Raw genomic sequence first — 22,690 nt, forward strand, 5'->3', positions numbered from 1 at the left:
AGGAGCAGTCTGTTTGGAGAGACCATTTCCTGAAAGGGTGCTCTGATCACATCTTTGAGATTTCTAGGGTAAATACAGGGATTTGGGTGTATATTGCTTCTGACATCCCTTTGTTCTTCAGTATGATCCCTGTCTATGTTACACTCTGTGAAAATCAAGAAAGAGTAACAGACATAATTTCTCTGCAGCAAATAGTAGGTGCTCAGGTGCTCAGACTCTACAGGGCTAGACCATGCTGGAAAGTACAGTGTAGTTATCTGGCACCTTCTTGGGATAGAGACATGTATAAATGTTCAGTTCAGCTTTTAGCTGTGAGACCAGAAACTGGTCTTACACAGTACTTGGTCACTGAATGAAGCTGATGTTTGCTTAGCAACATTTTGAGATGTGCTCAAACAAGGTAGGTACCTGAAATCCTTTTTTTTTTTTTTTTTTATTTAAGTACGAAACTGTGCTAGGTGCTCTTGAAATCTCGGTAGATATCTGAACAGATTTGTGTGTCCAAGCCCCCTGATATGCGTAGAGGCTGAAGGGACTTGTGCTTCTGTATTTCATAATCCTAGGCTTGGCCTTGAAATGATGTCATCTGGGACTTCAGTATTTAGCTCCTGTGAAGTGGCTTTGTTTTGGTTTGGCTTTTTAAGGTTGTTATATGAGGATTGATGTACCACTGTTGAACACCTTGATATACTGAAGGTGTAGTTTCATCAGTTCAATTTTGTAAATACTGCATTAGCTTCAAAAAACCACATGTGACTCCTCAGGATGTATTTTCTATAACTGCTCAGCTGGTCTGATCTATGGAGTAACCTGTGCATATCAAATAGCTTAATTCTCTCATTTCTTGATAGATGGTTACTGAGATTAGTTATATGTGCCTAATGATCATCCAGGAAATATGCCTAATCCAGGGAGAGGGTGAGAGTGTGAGAGGCTCTGTGTGCTAAAAAACTTCTGTCTACATTCTGCCATATTTCTGATACAGAGTCCCATAACACACTAAAACCTGCATACACTGCAATTAGGAACAGCATTTTAAAAATAAAATTCTTAGGTTTTTCAGGTTCCCATGAATGATTGATTGATTTAATCATAACCACATAATAGTGAACTGAGAACTGAACCCCTTAAATGAATAACATGTCATCACGTTTGGAAACAGTGAACAACCAAAATAACAAATTTGGTCAGTGGAGAGCATCCACTTCCAGAAAGCTAAAATGGGAAAGTAATTTGAAGTGAGGAAGTTCTTTAATATGTTACTTTGAACAGCAGCCCAGTTAAAAAAATTGGATCAGATTCACAAATCAGAATGTTGTGTTTTTCCACAAAGCTGGATCCCTGCAAGGAAAAGCAGTGACAGCTTAGGAGCACCTGTTTTCTCTCAAACTCTGCTAGTCCTCTAAAAACTCCAGGACATGCTTTATTTTATTGCAGATTTTTTGAATCCTTGCAGAATGTCACTAAATTAGTAGTACTCCCTACAGGGAATTTTTTCTTTCTGATCTCTGTTATAAACAGTTAAATAAAACAGAGATTAGTAATGGGAGCTCAAGACTGATGGTGGAGCTCATTATGGAGATGGGCTATAAATGGCTTGTCCCTTTCTAGGCCCTTTCTTCCCCCTTTCCCCCTTTCCAGGTGTTTAGGATGTGGTTCTGACCATGCTGGTTTTAGTGTCTATACTCTAAACATTGGTGCAAGGTAGCCAGGCTGGGGTGGGGGGTGTTCAATAATACTAAGAGGGTATCAGCTCTTTAGCAGGTGCCTGATTCGAACATAAGTGTTGCTTGGCTGATACTTTTGTGGTATCACTTTCTTTTCACTGTGTAATGCAACTCGAGCCCATAGCACCAGTGGCTGTCTTTTTGAGATATCTTTCTGCACCTTTATGGGAACACAGATGTTTGTGGGTCACAGATGGTATGAATAGGTTGGCTATAACTGGGACACTTGTTTAATGTGCACCAGAGAATAGTTCAAAAAATCAAGCTCCTGTCTTTTTGTCTTTCAGTCCTGTCCCCACTGGAGTTGACAGACAAAAGTATGTACTTAGCTGAATCTTGATAGACTCTACAGCACACAAAACCAGGCAATGTGGGTAGCTGTAGTTGTAGAAGTCATAGATTCAGACTAACTAGCCTATTTTGGACAAAGCCACTATCCTGACTTTCAAATATCAACATGGGTGACCTCCTCCCCACCCTAGGCATAGTTTTTTATACTGGACAAAATGATAATTTTGTTTATGGATTTTTTTTTTTCTGGAAGCTTTTTGAATCCTTTTCATTCATCTATATGTTTTGAAGCCCAGAAATACACTTTTAAAAGCAGGAAATAATTTGCTTGTCAAGCAACCAAAGCCTGTGTTTGTACAATATCAGGAGTAGCAGATAATGATGGTCCATTTTTGCCATTTCAACCCTTGTACCTTTCCCCATTTCTCAACCGAGTGTTTAGAATTTCTACCAAACCTGCAATTACACAGGAATAAACAGAACAAGAGGGATTTCTATAGAGGTGATGGATATTATCTGAAGTCCTGCAGAGATAAAATGGTTATAGATGTGTTTTGGATGTGTTTATCAATGTTCACTAACATGTAAACTGTTTGGTTGTTTAGTTCATTGAGCATCTCTTGGTTTATGACTGACTCATCCCTGTATTCAGTTACATGGCCACATGCCCAAAACTCTGCTGTTTTGCACAATAAGTGGTTTAACAGAAGTGTTCTGACACTGTGTGGGCCTGTCTGCCCACATGTACCTACAAGTATGTAAAGAGCCAGCTGGTTTGCAAACTTCTTTGTGTCACGTGTCCTGTCTTACAGAGAGTGTCCCATTGACATGCCACTTCCACTCAGGGCCACCTGTTTTTCTGGATGGATTGCAGTTCCTCCCAGTAGTGATCTCAATTGGTATTCATGTAGAAAAATAATTAAGTGTTTGATGTGGCTTTGGCTGTCTTTAGGACAAATTGTTTGCTGTACTGCTTGAAAAAATTCCATGTGTGTCCCCCAGACTTTTTTTAACTGCTTTTCTCAGGACTATTTCCAGACAATTTACAGCTTTTTCTACTGCTTATACCTGCAAAAATCACACGTAGTGCCATGGGGAACAATGATGTCATATGAGAATGTTAGGAAAAATTGTGAGTAAGGTCTGTACTGTAATGTGTTCTCTGCTTGCCAAAGCAACCTGTATGGGCATTGATTTCTCTTTGCACCTTTCACTCTGATCCTATGAAGTGCTTTTGCTGCACTGGTAGGAAGTGAAATTCTTTGAGTGTGAATTTAGGTTGTGCAAGGTCCCTGCATATCAGAAAATATAAACTAAAGTGGTGTGTGCCTAGTCCATCACAAACACAAAGTAGTAAAATAGCTTAGGTTAATTCACCATGAAGGCACTTGAGCAGACAGTCCAATTTATGGACTGTCATTCTTTTACCATCATGGAATCAGTCATACTTCTATGGTTTCTCTGAAAACTAAATATTTCATTCTTCAAAATTAAAACCCATGGAAATTATATGGCTTGAGCTACATAGCTGTAGCTGTTTGTTATTGATCAGTTTTTTAATATGGAGAACAATGAGGAAGACCTTAACTCAGATCATGTATCCATGCTCATCTGTGCAGATTCAACCTTCTTGATTGCAGTTGATTTTGCTCCTTTTCTTTCAGGTGTTAGATTTAGATCTCCTCTAAGGAGTGAGAAAAATGTCCACAACTGGGCATACATTCACATTTACTGTGGCAGTCAAATTATAGTAAAATATAGCCATTAATGAGATATGAGAGAGCAGACAAAACAGAAAGGATGCCTTAACTTTTTCAGTTCCTTAATAAAGGCTTGAAGGAAGTACAACCCGTCTATCATAGTTGTCCTGGGACTTTATAGCAGAGCCTCCAGGCTGTAATTGGTGAAGATTTTGTAGCAAGAAGTCACAACTGGTTTTGGTTTTTTTTTTCTCACATGATCCTCAAGCCAGTCAGGATTTTTTACTGGCTTTCCTTCATCCCTACTTCCACCACTGTAAATTAGAGCAGATCTGAGGCTGGTTTGAAGGTACATTTACTACGTGTCTGGCTGTGGTTGACTGGAACACTTGTCCTCTGGACTTGATGGGAAGTGCTTGGAGCTGAAGAGTGTAGGCTGTGTAAATCCAAATCTAAAAATATGTTGATAACTTTCAAGGAAGTAGAAACTGTACAGAGATCACTCTTCTGATGAGAGGTGTCACCAACAGGGAGCCCGCTTATGGTCTCTGTTGATGTGAACGTCAGAAATGCCAATATAACTTGTAGCCTGCCAAATTTAAGTTCTCCTTCCAAGCAGACACATTTTCTGTGTTTCAAAGGGGGCTGTTACTGGATTTTTATATGCACTGAAAATTTAGAGCAATTTTTCTGCTCATAAAAAAATTATAAAGAGGCTGAGAGCAATAGCCAAGAAGTGCATAATGCAGACTGCTTGTCCAAACACATTCCTCCTAACTTACACCACATCCTCTTAGTCCCTTAATAGAGCTTGTATGAATGGATAAAGCAGGTTAGAGGTCACCAACGCCCTAAGCTTTTTTCAAAAAGATCTTAAACTGCAATTCTACCACCAGGCTATTCATTGGAGTTGGCTGTAATGAGAGTGTGAATGCAGTCCAACTTTGAACATTTTGTAGTTCCTTGGAGAACCAAAGTAAAAGTGAAATTAACTTCAAAGCAAAACAGACAAAAAGAACTCCCTTGGGTATGGCTAAATAATACTTACATTGAAGTGATTGATATAGGATTGCTAGTAAGGCTAATTCTTGTGATTAAAATCAACATCTGAGAAGAAGTCCTGTCCAGTGTGTGAGAGGGAATAAGCCCCTAGTTCAGGCTGGAGTCAGACATTGGATCATGAGTAGACAAGGTCTGTGCTGGAATGAGTCTGCCCAAAATGAGCTTTCCCTGGGAAGTTACGATGAAGTCAGGAATGGCAACAGTGTGATAAGCAAACTCATTTCCACTTCCCATCTGTCTGAATGTATTTCCATTGGCTATGCCTGCACAATATAAATGTGGCAGGAGTAACTTTCCTTAGGGTAAGGAGAGCAAAAATAAGTTCCACTCAAGTCTTTAGAAGACCAAAACATACTTCTTCCTCTTCTCTTCATTGCCATCCTTCCCCAAATTCAGTCTAAGCAATTTATCTTACTCCTTTTTTTCGAATGCTTTCTCTCTATTCACTTTCAGACATAACCATAAGATGGTTGCAGAGCTGTATGTGTTTATCATTGCAGCATTTGAAAGTATGTAAATGACTTGCAGATGCTCTACCGGACTGAAACCAAACTTGGCTGTGTCAGTTTTAACATACACATGACAAAACCACGCTGGCTCTGAACAGGCCTCAGTGCAGAAAGCTCTCTAAGGTTCTCCTTCTACATAAACACTTTTATGTCCTTATTAATTAGAAACAGGAGTCTGTTCCTTTCGAAGTTCATGTGATAGCAATCAGGCCAAAGAAAGAGGCACATGCAATATCTGAATTGTTTTATGATAATACTCCCAGAGATTTGAAGTTTATTTTTGGGGAATATATGCTTATGAGTGTGTTTGTATATAGATGTGTGTGTATACATATATATATATATATATACACAGATACATATATAAAAGTTAAACAAGCATAACCAGTAAAGCTTCCTGGAATATTTGATGTGGTACATTTGCAGTTCATGCATTTCAGTATATATTTCACATGGCATATCGTTGACCTTAAACTTTGGTGAATATTTTCTTGCCCTTATATCTTAATGTCTTTCAGCACAAAAAGATCTTGAAGCTGCTTTATGAATTGGCAACAGCACTGTGGTTTACTGAAATAAAAATACAAGAAAAATCTGTTAATAATGATATAAATCTCCACACAAAAAGACCTTTAGGTTGGCTGAAATTAGGAGTATATATATCAGTAACTTTTATAGCACTGTTTCATAATATGGCAGTATTTGAACATGAAGTATTTAAAATAACTGTGGCCAATTTAATTCTGGACAAAGGGGGAATAACTTTGTTATTGATCATCTATTGGCATATAAACTGGCACAAGTGAGTGAGGCATGGTTTGACTACAGCAGTCCAATTACTTGAGTAATTTTTGTCAATTGAAATTCATATCAGCTGTGCCAGTCAACAAATAATTTTCAAAATTTTCTTTGGTTATAAGTCATTACAAACTGTAACTTTCTGTGTACTGATGTCACATAGGTTGCAGACTAGTGGTGGTCCATAAGGCAGGAAAGAGGATGGAGAGAAGGCAGCTGGTAATGAAGCAAGCTCTCTCTTGCATGAAAGGGTGTGTTTGCAAGTTGCAGGGATGATGGGGTAATGAAAAAGCAGAGATTTGGGGCCCTTAGTAGGCCTGTCTTTTGGGGCTGTAACGTTACTGGAGAACAGTGGGAAATTCAGATAAATGTTTACAAAAATTCCCTGAGCTGACTGAAGAAGCCAGAAATGTTGATGAATTGCACACTAGTTAATGTGGATTGCTTCATGAAGATAAAGATGTGGCCTGGCTTAGTGCATGTGGTCAAATCTGCTTCCCTTCAATAACTCATCAGCATCTATTTCAGTCACTTTCCATCTCCAGTTCATACCAATTTAAACTCCTCCAGAAGACCAGAAAAATATTTTATTTTTAAGTTTCCCTTCCCACCAGAATCCCACAAGTTGTGCTGCTCTGTGTGAAAGGGGCAGTAACATTTATCTCTAGTTAACTTCCCATTTAATTTTTTTTTAATGACTTTGTGTCTGAAAGGTATATGTGAATTTTCTCAAAGGCCTTAGAATTCAAGCTCATCATTTTTTCAGGAATGTTATTCCTGAATGTTGTATTTTGTAATTCACCGCTGTGCTTCGTCAGGAAGGTGGTAAAATGGCTGTTTCAAGTAGTTGCTTCAGTACATCCATGGGAGCTCCTTTTAGAGTCGTGGTTTACTGCACTGTGCCCACCACTGATGTGAAGTGGATGATTCAGTTACATGCCTTTCTCTTGACTGTAAATCATATCTAGGAAAAAAACTATGTCTGAAGACAGAAGGTTCTTACCATGTTGTTGTCTTTTCATCTCTCTTTAGAGAGAAAGTATTTCAAGTGTACTCTGGAAACTGGGACTGTATTTTTCTCTCCTGTTTTGATTGTGTAATTAAGAAATGCTGACTGTGTTATCACAACTCGGCTTAGGTTTTCTTAGTCTGGGTTGTCACATGTGTGAAATACAAATGCTTGGAAGTGAGTTATTTGTGAAGTCACAAACCTGGATCAGAAGATTCTGAGTTCAGTTTCTGCTGCTTCTGAAATTTTATATTATTCTGGATGAAATGATCTCATATGTGTGCCCCTCCTCCCTCCAGGCAATGAGGCCTGACTGGTCTACTTTTTGTCCAGTACTTTCTGTGCACTTGTGCTTAGATCCAAGCTACAGAGCACTTAAATGTGAACGTGGCTTTATTGATACTGAAGGGCTGAAGATAACTGTGTGTTTGTACAGCACGTAGCAGATGAAAAGCAGAGCATCATTTGGGACATCTAAGTACTATGATGATACAAATAATGACGGTACAGTTTGCTGTGCAACAGGGGGAACATGTATACTCTGGCAGTGAAGTCTGTTTTAGATAATTATCTGCATAGGAGATTGGGAAGAATTGCAATTAGCTACAACCATTAATGAAAAAGCATGATGCTTTGACAAGGAAACAATTTAGAAGATTAGTGTGAAGAAGGGATGTTTATTGATTTCTGAAGGAAATGAAAAGGTCAATACTTTATACTAGTTTGTATGGCATTAAGATAAATAGATTGAGGTATCTTTTTATTTTGAAAAGGTGTTTTAGTAGCAAGATAATATTGCTTATACAGAAATTGTTTTATAGTGAGGCTAAAATATCATAATTAGTGATGTTAGTTTAAAAGCTCATGGTGGATAGAAATCATTTGACAGGAATTTTATATATTGTGCTGGTGTTGAGACATTGAACGGTAACTGCTGTAGAATTTCATCTTTTAAAATATCAGACTTTGTTTTCCCAGTCAGCTCCTATACTGTAGCTCCACTGTTATTTAAATAAACATCCGTTCTGTACAAACTACAAGGAGATTAAGCATTTCCTGAAGTTGCTGGTTAAAGCAAAATAATGGCTGCATTTTTTTTCTTGGATTGATTCTGTTTGCCATTTGTCCTTGGCTCTAATGGAGAACTGGAGAGAGAGGCTCATGTGTCTAATGCTAGTCAGCAAAGCAAAGCTTGCATGTCGTGAGTGATGTTTTCTTAATTCTACCTTCATAGATGGAGCCAAAGAAATGGTATTGTTCAAATAAAACCTAGAATAGCATGTATCATTTTCCATCTGTACTCTTTTTTTCTAAATTGAAATACTGCCTTTTTGTTAGTGTCTGTTACTTGAACAATAGAGGACAAACGTGGATTTTCTGAAATTCAGCAGTGTTGTTAAATTCTTTGGCATTTGCAGTGGAATTAGTATCATTGTTGCTTCAGGGTTGAAGCTAGAATGCAGTTAAGGCTTAAACACACAGCTGGGTCACTTGTACCAGCTTAGCCACAGCAAATGAGAATGGGCACAGACAAAGGGTAAAAAACATGGGCCTAAAAACCAGTATAAGTGGTTTTAAATGTTGTCTTTGTGCTTGTTTACCTGCTGTGAGTCCTGCTGCCCTTCAGCATGTGCCTGATTGTATCAGCTGTGACAGTAATAGTGCTGCACTTTGCTCCTTCCTCCTCGTGGCTGTTTCTTTTGCTGGACTGTTGTTGTCCAGGGCAGGTGTTTCTCTGCAGGGCTGACACTTGGTATGCCAGAGTGAAGGTCCTACTGCAGTGTGCCCCAATGCAGCATTCATAGGTTGCTTGCTCTTGATCTAGTGATGTGTATGCCTGGTGTTGGATGCTCATGTTATATTGTCCCTCTTTTAAGCTCTCTATTGCTGAAGAGAGCTCTCATGTGTGAACTTCAATGGTGTTTTGATCACTACTTGCTGTAAGGCTTTTAAGAATCTGTTCAACTTTTTCTCTTTCACTTCTTTTTTGGCTGGTCAGGCTGGAAGTCCTCTCTCAGATAGACTTTGTCTCTCATTTGTACAACCTTGGGAACTCTTCTCCCTACATGACTTGTTTGGATTCTGTGAAGGAGATTTATGCTCTCACTTAGCCCTCAAACAGGCTTCTGTTCCCTGGTGCTAGACACCAGTCAGGTCAAGTGGTATAAAGTGCAGGATAGTCTTTTATGTCATTTGGTGTTAATTTTGGTACCTGCAGCAAAAACCCCTGTAACCTAATTCCCTTTGCAGTTATGGATCTTTTTCATTCCAGTCAGTATATTTATGTTAATGCAAATTACAATGTTCTGCCTGAGAGCCAGTATCTAATCCATCCTGTGCCAAGGTGCTAGTAACAGAAAGTGTTTACAGAGCCATGGATGCCTGCATTTACAGGTGAGGTTTTCCATTCGTGTTTGATCAGACCACTTATGTGCCTGCATTTGTAACATAGCGTGGTCTAGTCATAGGTAGATAGCAGAGAAGGTTACCATACTATCATTTATTTTAATACAGATGAGTAACTTAAAAGGAAAACAAAGCTGATTCCCTGTGCTTCCTTACACAGGTTATAAAAATATTCTTACACAGCAATTAAGATACCTCAGCTCAGTTTTCAGGTAAGCAATAAAAATGACAAAAAAATCCTACTACTTTTTGAAATTTCCTTTCCGTTTTAGCAGAGTGCAAATAGGCAAAATGAAATTAACATTTTGGTAAACAGCAGAGAACATTATTTTAAAATTCTCAGCTGAGCCAATGTGTGAACAGCTACATATCTGTGCTCAGTCCTATCTGCATCAAAGCACAGTCTTGTCAACAAAGCATCTGATTCATGAGTCAACCATACAGGAGTTTAATTAGCAAAGGAGTGTGCAATATGTGATCATGTTGGATTCATCAGGTGTTTGTAGAAGGAAAGATAGCAGGTGTTTAATTCAAATCTGTCCAGTAGAAAAACATCACAGCTCACGTACTTTCTCATACTGGGGTAAACATGGGTGAAAAAAAATCCCTATTTGTCTTCTTTAGTGACTTGCTTTACTGTGTATCCAGTTTCATCTTGTTAAATATGTATAGAATGCAGATTCTGCAAAGGCAGTATATTTGCACTCAGTCAGGACCCACCAGGGCAGACAAACAGGCACCCTTTCCTCACGCAAAATTCTCCAGAGTGACTTTGTAAAACCTGGAGCTGTGACTGGCATCTTCTGACTTACAGGAGAATGGAGATTCACGAGTACAAGGAGAAAGAATTATATTTTTGCTTTTCAGCATCATCTTTAAGCTTTATCCCTGACACACTAGAAGAATGACAGTAAAGCATACATCGGATCCATAAACTCTAGTTTGAGACCTGAAAGCCTGTTCCCAAGATTATTTTGTAACCCTGAAATTAAATTAAAAATGTTATATTATTAAGAGTGTAGAATGACAAGCTTTCCTATCAGGGGACAGATGTCTTGTTCCACCACAGCACCCTGAGCACTTCAGTCAGACAGAAGGCCATCAGGGCTCTGACATGTTTTCAGCCAACCTTGAGGTGCATATTCCCAGTCTGAAGAGTACATGGCACTTTCAGCACTGAAAATGCACAGTATCAGATGAAAATGGGCAAAATAACACCTACTCAGCCCTTCACAAAGTGCTCCTGTTTTCCTCTTGCTTGTAGAATTCTATCATTTCTATAAAACACACAACCCTCTGTCATAAATAGATGCTTTTATATGATCCCAGGGTCACACATTTATGCAACACAATTGTAGCTGTACTGACAGTGATATCCGCTGTCATGCTGGCAGAGAGCTCTTCTGTGGGTGACACACCCACATCTCCAAGTGAGCAAAGCCAACAGGTTTCATTACCACAGGCAGCAAAGAAAACACTTTCTTATGTATTAATTCAATGAAATTCCATAAAGGTGAAGGGCAGGGTTAAAGTGAAAACTGAGTTAAAACAAGAATTCAAGGGAGAAAGAAAGCTGGTGCCAAGAATGCTTAAATAACCTTTATCTGCCCCAGTGTTTGTACCAAAGTAACCTCTTAGTTTCTTAAGAAAAAGGGTGTGTTTGCTGCCTACCATTCAATCACTTAGGGGAAGCATGGAGTCCCACAATTTATACATGCTGTGATACAGTAACAGGATTTGTGTACCACTGATAAATCAATATGGGAATAGTATCGCATCAAGTAAAGCTTTGAACTTTTCCTTCAGAACAAAACAAACTGAAGAAACAAATCTGGTTTCTATAGATTTCTGCTTTGTGATTTATGTAAACTTTGACTCTTTTACAGTTGCAAAATTTATAAGAGTAGCATTCCAACTATGTTCTCTGATGTCAGCCAGATGCTGAAGATAGTGTCCTCTGTCTAGCTGTCTGTTTCCTCTTAACTCTGAATTGCCCATTCCTCTGTCAACTTTGTTTGAAATCTGCTAATAAATTTGTAAGTCACACAGGATGTAGGTCTATGTGCACAAAAAATTACTCCTGTGTTGTGACTGTTTCAGCCCCATTTCCTCTGGGAACCAGCTGATTAACCCAAAACAGAGAACTACTTGAGCTGTCAGGAGGTGCTTTGTAGCCGAAGGCTAAACTTTGTCACACAGCTTGGCAAATTAGTGCTCTCATAACATATCAGTGACTGAGGCAGGTCAATCTTCTTTTATTTGTCTGAAGGCTGGGTTGTGACATGTGTGGTGGTGTACAGAAAAGACCTTTGTGTTTGTTGTGGAAATAGGTCCATATCCTGTAACACAGACTCATTGGAAAACAAGGCTCCAGGAGAACTTTGGAGTCTAAGAGGCAATCCTTCCTACCTCATGGTAGGCTGATACATGATTATATCATGGTTTGAAGATTGTGTGAAGAATTAAGAGAATTTTCAAAGTTGCAAGCTTTACTATCAGTGATATCCAAGTGAGAGTCTGTTGGTCTCAGCATCATAGAGGAAGATGTCAAGTATTGCTTAATCAGCTGTGTTTACTCCACTAATGTACACCATCCTAGCAGGACACATACGGATTTCTTCCTTATTGTGTTATCCAATTTCCGTTCTGCACTCCTGGTTCTGTGCCTCTGAAGGGGACTGGACTCCGGACCCAAGCTTGTCAGCCTATTCCTTTTTCCTTTTGTGTGTCCCACTCACCCCTTTCTCTTTCTCTTGGCCATACCAGCTCTTTCATTCCTAGAGCTCTGATGCTTTAACAAGACAAGTGGGCTAAGGGTTGAGGTATAAGTGCGCACTGTTTTGAGGATACCTGCAGTGAGTATAGACAGTCCCTTGTGAAAATAGCACAGTAAAGATCTTGATGGTTTCCCTTCTAGATTATGTTATTCTGCTTGCTTACAAAAACACTTTAGCTATGACCTCAGGCAGGAAAGCTGAAAGAGTAACAAAAATCTGTTATAAACATCTACTGCAAACTCCACTAAATGTCTAAAGCTTCTGGGCTGTTCCCAGCCCATTATAGAGATGAGAGTTTGTAGGGGTGCAGCTCTCTGAATTTGCAGACTTGTTTCATATGAGAATAACCTGATTCACAACAGCAGAAGTATGTAAGAAATTTCCCTACTAGCCCTGACAGAAACATCCATCCTGCTGGTGGAGGGGCATTGCTTTTAGTGGTCAGTGACAACCTCTCTCCGAGTTTGTGGCTTGTAATCTCTAAAGCTCAGATCAGGCTGCTTCTCTAGGGCCAAGAAATTGCTGGCTTCTGCTCCCCAGTAACAAGCTGTTCTGTAGGAACTTATACAATTGGAGACCTTTTTTAATATGCTTGCCTACCTCATTCTCTGGGAGTCCATCTGGGTTTAATTCAAAACTCTTCTCCACATCTCTTTGTGTAGGGGCCTGTCACAGTTCTTGTGCTCAGGATATATGAGCACTCAGCTGCTGTTCTTGTGATCTGCTGTGTGCCTGCACTGCTGCACCATGTACAGAATATGGAGCCTCCTTGGTTAAGAAATGGTTGCTAATGTTTTCTCTCTTGCATTATCAATCATAACAACAACTAAGTTATTACCTCATATATGGCTGAAATGTTACCCAGAAATGCCCTTTATTTTAGCACTGGACAGATGACTCTGGAAAATCCTAACATCCCTGCTTGTCTGTAGCGTAGAACTTACAGTTCTGGACAAAAACAGTAAAACAGGATCTGAATGCCAAAGTACCTCGGTACTGCTACAAGCACTGCAATGCACTTACCATGGATAGATCATTTTGCTTCTTGAATGCTCTGTTTCCCTTGACCTTTTGTCTGTTTAGATCGTAATTTCGGGAGAGTGTGGCCCAATATTATATATGTTATCTGACTTATGCTTCTGCTATAATGCAATTAATTAATTACTTTTTAGTGTCTGCAAATAATCCGCAGTCCATACATATTTAGTGGCACTCCTTCAGTGTTAAATCTGTAGTGGTCACAGAAAAGCAATGTTACCTTCAGTTAAGAGACTAGCCAGAAGTGTCCTTGCCTGCTTGTCAGTCCATGGTTCTTACCTACGTGGCTGCAAATGACACAAAGTATTCTTACCACCACTGCACCCTTCAGCGTGGGTAAACACATAACTTATAGTCTGGGCACTTGTTGTAATTGGAGGCTGGTTCACCACAAGGTCCTTTATTAAAACAGAGGGTTCTGGTACAGGTCTGTCCTACCTTGGCACCTCAGAAAATGGGGCAAGTGATTTCGGTGGCTTTCTGGGCCAATTGTAGGACTGCTAAAAATGAGTGCAATTCTGTTAAGACAAATGGAGTCATAATTACTTGTTACCATTTTTAATTAAACAGGCAGAGTTCGTTATTACAGTGCAGTAAGGAGAAGTCTGTAAATTAAATGAGCTCGTAGTTATTAACAGGTTAATGGCTTTTTAAAATAAAATTGCCATGTCATTAATTCACATTACCTCAAGGTTAGTGTGTTTGATGCAGGTGTACTTCAGAGCAAGAGTTCTGTCCTGTGCAGTAACCTAGTTAGCACTGAAAAATGAGACAACAGTGGTATCTGATGTATGAGCACTATGCTAGAGAGCAAGTGTGTAGAAAGCAGATACAAAGTGTGAAAATATAAATCAGGTGCCTGCCAAGCCAGGACACGTGTGAAACAAATGTTATCACAGGGGTGCTGACAGGTGTTAGCAGCAGCCAGTGTATGGGGTTTCTGCTAGTGCTTTGTATTTACATCTTTCTGTTGAGTGAATCCCCTCTCATTTTTCCATGTGGAAAGATTCTGTATTTTTAATTTTTTTTTTTTGCATAACAGCAGATAGGTAGTGTGGTGGTATAACTGATTCTGGACTAGTCCAGGCCCTGCAGACCCTGGAGAGTGGTGGAGAGTCCTGCTTTCCTGCTTGCCTCTGGCTCGCTGTGTAAACCTTGGGGGTTCACTCGTCCTTACAAGGAGATAAAGGGGTGGAGGTGACCGAATGCTGAAATGAAGGAAGAGTTGTGTTAGATCTGCGGATCTTGTGTTGACCCTATTGTGATACACAGCTTCTGTATCAAGAAGCCATGTGGTAAGGCAGGTGGGAATGAGTTTTCTGAAATTTTGGGTAAGGGGTGGGAAAAGAAAAGGCATGGATGCATTTAAAACTTCAGCCCAGTGCACACATTTAGAGCAATGCAGAAGGAACCCCAGAAGCTAGACTGGGAGCAGGATATTAGGTCAAGTTGGGATCTGAAGGTAAGCTGCTTGTTCACACAGAGGCTAAGCAGCAGGTTTCTGATTTTTTTTGCCATGAGCCAGAATATGTCCCCAAAGGACACTTGTATATACAGACATGAGACTTAATCCTTACTGTCTCTGACACTGCTGTGTCATCTAACTCAATGTGCAATAACTGAATTGTTTCTGAAGATAGGAGACACTTTGACATTGCCCACATGCATGACCAAGTGAGGTAGAGGCAGTTGGATATAGTAGGGCCAGAGTCTTGGGCCTTCCCTGTCTATAACTTGGAGGAAAAATAACCACTTGTTACAGTTTAAAATGAGAAATGAAAGCTGTTTGTATGCTGTGTGGCCAGGCTTTTTACTTAGTACTCCCAAACGGACTGGCTCTGGAGGGCCCTTAGGGAACAGCTGGGGCTGAAATGCTCTTTTCTGATGCTGAGGTGAAACATCTCTGTTGTACCTGTTTTTTTCTACCAGCTGGTTCATGGTAAGGGATTTCTGACATCAAGGTGCCGAGACCTGAAGATGTACAAGCATCTTCACTCCCTAACCATCTGCCCAGGGCTTACTGAACCTGCCCAGAGCTGGTATAGTGCACACAGAGCAGGACATGCCTGGTGTGAAGCTGGAGATGGGCTCTTGGAGCACCTGGGTAGGAAAAAAATTCTGAGTCAGAAAAGAGGAGAAGAAGGTCTTTGACACTGTGCCTTAGAGGTGCCTTTGCAGTTTCTAGGGATGATATATCTGCAAATGGATCTGATTTACCTATATTTCTGTATCTATCACATTCTCACCAGCAACTTGGTAGCTAGTGGGAGAAGACTGTGGGTGATAGCAGGTATCTGTGGTGAAAATGATGGAGCAGCTGCCTGAAGCCTCTATGTTTATAATAGAAGCTCAGGTGAAAGTCTGACCAGTTAGCTGAGCAAATAAGAAGTGATGAGCACCAGCCCCTGACAAGTACCTTCACAGAGGCTACAGGAGGTTGCACTGGATAATCTCAGCACAGAGGTAACAAATCCTGCTCTTGTGCTTTTTCCCATTGTGTTGGCAATGGGATTCTGTGTATCTACTCAAAGGTGTGCCACACGTTTGCTGCAAGATCTGGAGTTTTTCTGTGTAGTAGGCAGCTGTATGTTCCATTCAATAAGGCTTGACAAAAAGGGCAAGTTGTGGTTTGTAGTTGTCTGAACGTTGGACTAGAGCTTTTCAGTTTTCATGTCTAAGTATTGCAGTGAAGGACTCAGAAGTCATTCTTCTTTCTCAAAACTTATCTGTTCCAGTCAAAGGTGACAATAGGTAGTGTTTGAAAACTAGTTCTCTAGAATATTTTTTTCAGTTAAGTTTTCTTGAGTTTGGTAGGGAATAAAGAGGGTTCTTGTACAGGTGTTATTCTGTCATGAAGGTTTTACTTGGGGAGGAGGAGATCATACAGTGAAATGCAGGGTATGTTCGTCAAGATGACTAGACAGAGCACTGCACACAGTAGCAGTGGCAGGGACTGATGAGCTCTCTAAAATGAGCAGTTGCATGTGCATTTCCAGTGCAGTTCTGCAGCTCAGTGGAGTGATTGTGGTAGATGTAAGCAAGGAACAGTATGTGGTTGTAGGGAAGAGACATTAAAATTACAAACAGCATTAACAAAATCATTCCACAAATAACTTGTCTGGGTCTTTGGTGTCCATGAATTCTAAAGTCAGTTGGACACTTGGAATACATGAAAAGAAAAGATTTTTTGAGAACTGGGAAGGACTTCTGGATGAGGGATTTAAGGCTTACTTCATTTCAGTCTTGATTTACAAAGAGCTTGTTTTCTACTAACAAATATATAATTGGGGAAGATAATTTAGAAGCTCTCACTTTAGCCAAGGATGAAATGTAGGATGTAATATTTGAGAGCTCAAGCTAGACAGTTTAAGTGAGAACTATATCACAGGATTTTAGCTGTGAAAGGCCAATTTACTTTGCAAGTTATGATCAACAGACAAGAAGTATCTGGAATCCCAAACTGCATTCCCAAATACCTACTCTAGCTCATGTGGAAGTTAGGTATATAGATGGAGAAAAGTAGTAGAAAGTAGAGAAAAAAAAAAGATCAAACCCAACAAAAACAAGCAGGAGGTTCCAGATGAGGCTTTCTCAGCATAAGAACAAAGTATTCATCCCATTTGTCATGAAGTCCATTCTCCTCTGTGTGTCCTCAATGGGTACATCTTGTTGTCTGTTCCACGCAGGCCTGACCCCCTAGGTACTATGCAGGCACCTAACCCAGCCTCTGACTGAGGAGAGGTAATCCTTCAGGACCTTCTTCAGGAGCATCTCCTGGCAACTTCAGTCTGTCCTTCAGAACATTTCAGTAAGTTCACTGTGATTTTTTTCTAGAATCTTGCTCTGTGAAATGCAGGTTTGCACAGCTGTGTAACTCGCAGCTGTTGTTTGCTGGGTGGTTACTTACTAGGGTTTTACGTGCTTGTTGACTTTCAGCTTCCCTATTCAACTGAGCAAAAACTTTCCCTCATTTCAGCAGGTGGGTACAGCTCTAATAGATAGGTCGTGTATTCATAATGAGAGGCTGTCGCTTTACTCACTTTAATGATTTATTGTAGGAGGCTGCAGACTTGTCATATTCCCCTAAATTGCCAAAAGTGTAAAATCAGAGTTGATAGACTCTTTTGGTATCCTTGTAATTCACCTTAAATGTCTGTGAATTACCTAGAGAGAGCTGACAGCATAAAGGAACCCCTTATGAGTGCTCCTGATAAAGAGCTGCTCCAGTGTTTGCCATGTGAGGATCATAACCCTTTTTAAGGGAATGTGTAATAAATGTTTCTAGCTGTATCATAAGGCCTGGGTCCTGCAAACATGTACACAGGGATAATTTTATTTGCTGGTTGGTGCTATTGCTCTGTGATTGTCACCTTATTCATACCGAATAAGATTACAAAAGGCATTGCTGAATAAAGAGCTGAAAAATTTGTGTTAGAAGGGTATCCAAGCTCTATTTCCCTCAGAATTATAGGACCCATTCTAGTCATCTGCAGAAATGGTCAAGGTCATTGTTAAGGCTGTTGTGTGATCTGATGGATAAACACACACACACACAGAGCTAGGTGTTCCATGCTCTGAATATTCTCAGTTTACCACAGCTTTTGTCCATGGGCACCAAACATTATTGTCTCAAGAGACAATTTACACCGTGGGCAATTTAAAAAGCTTGCTGTTAGTGTTGAAATAGAGTTGATTACGTTGTAGCATAAACCAGATATTTCTTCTTGTGGCAAGACCCTTCCAGCTTTGGATTTTAAAACCTTAGGCCCTGATCCAGTCTTTCCAATGCTTTTACTGACAGCTGGGATAGGCCTTCAGTGCTCTCATATTGGCCCAGTACCTGCTAAGTCCTTGGCTTCTCCATTTTCTGGCGTCTTCTCCAATAGATTAGATGATACAAAAAAATGCCTTGGCTTCTGTTTGCAATTTCACATATGGTAAAATGAGCTCAGCACTTAGTTATGGATTTTTTTCCTCGATCCTCCCTCCTGGTGACAATTCCAAGAGCATATTTGGAAAATGGAATCGGTAAATAGGAAAAATTGAGGCAAGTGCTGGAGATCTGAAAGTATGGAGATCTTGATAGAAGGGTGATCTGTCAAACAGAAAAACATCTTCAAATCATCAGAAGAAAATATGATATATGGGTTTTGTGTGAAAGATGAAGAATCTGGAATGTTAATGCTCTGAGCTAATTTGGAGGCATCTGTACTGGCCTGATGTAGAGGCAATAGCATGAATGAGAAGTATTAAAACCTATTAGTTAGCCAACATTTGTTGGAAACAGAAATCGAGTGAAGTATTAATGGAGCAAATAGGACGGGAAACATCTGTCATACTGACACAGTTAGCATTGTAACCAAACAGGACCTTACCTTGCAGACTTTGCCAGGGTAGGCTGAAGAATTTTAAGTTGAACTATATATAGTTAACATTTTCGAGAGCACATTCCAACTTTTTTCATCAATGACAAATATGTGTTGTTTTGCTCTCAGCTGTGATGAACTAGAACTTACTTAACAGTGCCCCCAGGGAAGTGGTCACAGCACCAACCCCGATAGAGTTCAAGGAGTGCTTGGATGATGCTCTCAGGCACATGCATGGTGGGATTGTCTGGGATGGTCCTGTGCAGGGCTAAGGGTTGGACTCAACGATCCTCGTGGGTCCCTTCTGCTTGGCATATTCTGTGATTTGATCCTGACCATTTGGTGGGATTTTTTAGGCTCTCCTCCTGATAGACCACTGTTAAATGTTTTCCTCGCTCATAAGCACATTTGCGGTTCAGCTGCTATAATTAAAAGAAAAAAATCATCTGTAGTCATGACCGTTATGTCTAAGCATTTATATCATCTTAATGGCAGTATTTCTGAAGTCAGTAAATGTGGAGCTTTTTAAGTGACAGAAAAAGCAGAGTTGCTGCTAAAAGTCAGGCACTGGATTTATAGAGGTACATCAGTGTACCTTTGTCACCACAGTCACCACAGGGTATCCATGTCAATAATCAGTTCTACTCTGTAGGGTAGTAATAGAAAGGTTTGTGCTTGTTAGGACCATGTGCAGGTGGGATCACCAGATCACTTTACACAGGCTTACTGAGCTATTATCTCAGCTCCATATGTAATTTACACTCGACTCACAGCATCTGTCAGGACATGCATGTTTTTGACAAGCCTTGGAACAGACACATATCTGCCTTTGAGCCCGCTCTTAATTTCCTTTTCTTGCATTACCACTGCTGCTGCTTTATACTACAATATTATATTGTTGGAGCTGAATGTAATAAAATTAACATCAAGATACAATATTGAAGAATAAAAGAACTTTTAAGATGTCAGGCATTAAAGGGAAGATAAATACTCCCTAACAAACATCTCTGCTATGAAGCTTTGTTTACATGTTTAATTTAATGGGCAAATGATTAACCAGCAGTCTGAATCAAAAACCTCTTTTAGTTTGGCTTGCCCCTACTGTTTTTCTAGTAATTTAGGAAAATGCTCCTAGCCATTCTGCAAGGCTGACGGAAGAACAGACCCAAGAGATTTCAGAGATACAAGCACGTTCCTGGTAGCTGTAAATAAAAAATGTATTATAATGTCTTCACATTAGGTTGCATTTAGAGTTCCAAATATGTCCTGCTGTGGCTTCTGTGGGAGATGTGCTCCTGCTGTGCATCTCCCCAGGGATGTGAGGCTCTTCCAAGGTCACACAGTGCTCTCAGTCCTGCTCTCTGCAGTGTGTTTTCCTCACTGATGTGCAGCGTCAGCACTCAGTCCACAGCAGGCTCTGTGTATTCCCGAGGGAGAGGCTTTGCTCCTGCCCTGTGCCATATGGAGCCAAATGCTTTAACAGCCTGGCAGTCGGTGTGCTTCAGACTTGTCTCTGAGGCCATTAGGGCTGATGGCCTCGCTCTTGAATTCGATGATCAAAAAGCCTTGAATACTGGCTGAGTAATTCTTTTGAAGAGGACAGTCCTTGGCTTCTGATGAGACAGGTGCCTCTGCTGATTGTGGATGCACACACACCCCCTCTTTCAGGAGAAAAGGAGCTGTAGGGTTGTGTAGCCATGGCAGGACCATTCCCACAGGGATCCCTTGAGCAGATGGCTTCCCAGAATACCTGCCTTGGTTGGTGGGGGTGCAGGCACAGGAAAGCTGTGTATGGTCGCTGTTGCATGTCCACCAAATGTCCTAGGAGTGTGTACCCCATGTGACAGGAGCTGAGAGGGAAAGGGCAGCCTTCTCAGATCTTCTCAATTAAGCCAGCCCCTGATAGAGGACTCCAGTTAGATACTGTGGCTGCAGTGAATTTTTGCCTGGGTTGCCATGAACCTCTAACCTTTACTGAAAGAAAAAAAATGGGTGAAGGAAGCAAAAGCTTTTTGATCCGTAAACTCCCTTATTCTGAAATCAATACCTACATTTCCTGGAACTCCTTGGCAATGGTGTCTGGGGATTTCTTGAAACTGAATCACATAAAGCCTCAATATTTGCTTTTGCTGGAATAGTATTACGTAGATGCATCCTGGGACCATGACATCTTTCTTACTAATGTGAAAACTAAATCACACTGATGCTTTTTTGTACTAACATTTTTATCTGTGTGTTCCCACTTCCTAGTATAGCATTGGCATGTATATGCAGTGAGATTTTTATTAATTCTCATGAGAAGGATAGGCTGAAGTCTGATGACCTGTGATATTTTAGCACAACTTTTGCATTAAAATGTCTTAAAATACAGGAATTGTTCTTGAACCTTATGATTACTACAACTGCTTGAGATAGCCTTAATACTAAATTTGTGCCCCAGTTCTGCAGCAACACAAAGAGCTCTCCTGCCTCTGTTACCTAGCAGATGTTTGTTGTTTTAAACAGGTGATAATAGCGTCTAAGAATTATTAAAGTTTTAGTAATTATTGTGGACTGAGGTGGAAAAGAAAAATTTTGCCCTTGCAAATTGTTCTTTGAAATGAATGATGTAATGGCTAATTGCAGGGACTTAACTGAGTAGTTAAAAGAAGTGCTGGTAGCATTAGCATGGAATGATTTTTATTATGGCCAAAGTGATTCAGTTTTAAGTGCTATTAATTTTCCTGCCATGAGGACAGTCAGTATGTTTGATGTATCTGAAACCAGTAGGGTCACACCATAAGCTGTTGTTTCCTGCAAGGACTTGATGACAGGTGGAAATTTTTTGTTGCATGGGCCTACACAAGGTACCTGAATCTTTGCAGTGTATTGTGGTACAACTTTGTGAAATGAGCTACTAATCAAATGAGTTCTAAGAATCTGTATCATTAAACTGCTAAGGGTTGTAAAACCACTATGTTAAAGTACAGTGTGTACTTTTGCTAAAGGAGAAGCTGTAAACTTTCTGGAATGGAATCTAGCTATAAATTACCAGTAGTTTTTAAAACTCTTAAAAAAGTGGGTTTGGTTTTGGAAATTTTCATAGTTTGGAGTTGACATTGGCTTTCTTTAAAAAAATTATGGGCCTGTCCTCTCTTGATACAACCTCTTCATTCACATTTTATCCAGTGGAAGTTAATACTGTTAAGCACAATAGGGGTCTGAGATTGTATCTTCCTGAAGATACAAAAACTTTTGGTACAGCTAAACAATAAAGCAATAGTTTATAATGTGATACATCACAGAGTGTTTAAAGCTTTGTTATGAATTGCTTTATATATGGCCTGTGACTGAGTTTCCCTGGTGCAGGTCTCTGACATGGGCAGAGTGGGAGGTAATGACATAGGATTTCATGATAATCCACATGAGTGTGGGTCTCTAGAGGAAGACTGGGGAGATTACTGGAATCATCAGTACTCAACTGCTTAGCAAGTAGGGGAGAGGAGGATTCTTTATTCCAGTACCTTGGTATAAACTCATACAAAACCTATTCAAGTTTTTACATTGGGCGAAGAAACTGAATCATCAGCAGCCATACACCAACATTTTATTTCCTTTAGGTACTTTTGCCACTTTTACCTACCATTTAACAGAGTAATAAATCCCAGGTTTCCACCAGGTCAGCTCACAGATTAGGACACAATTGAATATGTGTGTGTTATTCTGAATCTGGCCACTGTGTGTTTAAGAGCGGTTTTGGATAAAAGGCAACACAGATGTAGTGTAGCTGTCTTGTTTTTCTCAATTTGCAGAACTGGAATAACAGGACAGTTCTGTCATATTCACTGAGCTGCTCATTTGCATGTGGAATTCATTTGCATGCTATTGACATTTGAGGGAGAGCACTGGGAAGTGTCTGGGAGGATCTGCATTCGATGCAGAACAGATCTCTGGCTGCAGTTGGATGGGAACAAAATTATCCTGGCCTGTGGGAAAAATGACAAATTAAACTTGGCTTCACAAAAATG

This window comes from Myiozetetes cayanensis, unplaced genomic scaffold (assembly GCF_022539395.1).
Source record: "Myiozetetes cayanensis isolate MyiCay16 unplaced genomic scaffold, myiCay2020 scf9, whole genome shotgun sequence".
Lineage (NCBI taxonomy): Eukaryota > Metazoa > Chordata > Aves > Passeriformes > Tyrannidae > Myiozetetes > Myiozetetes cayanensis.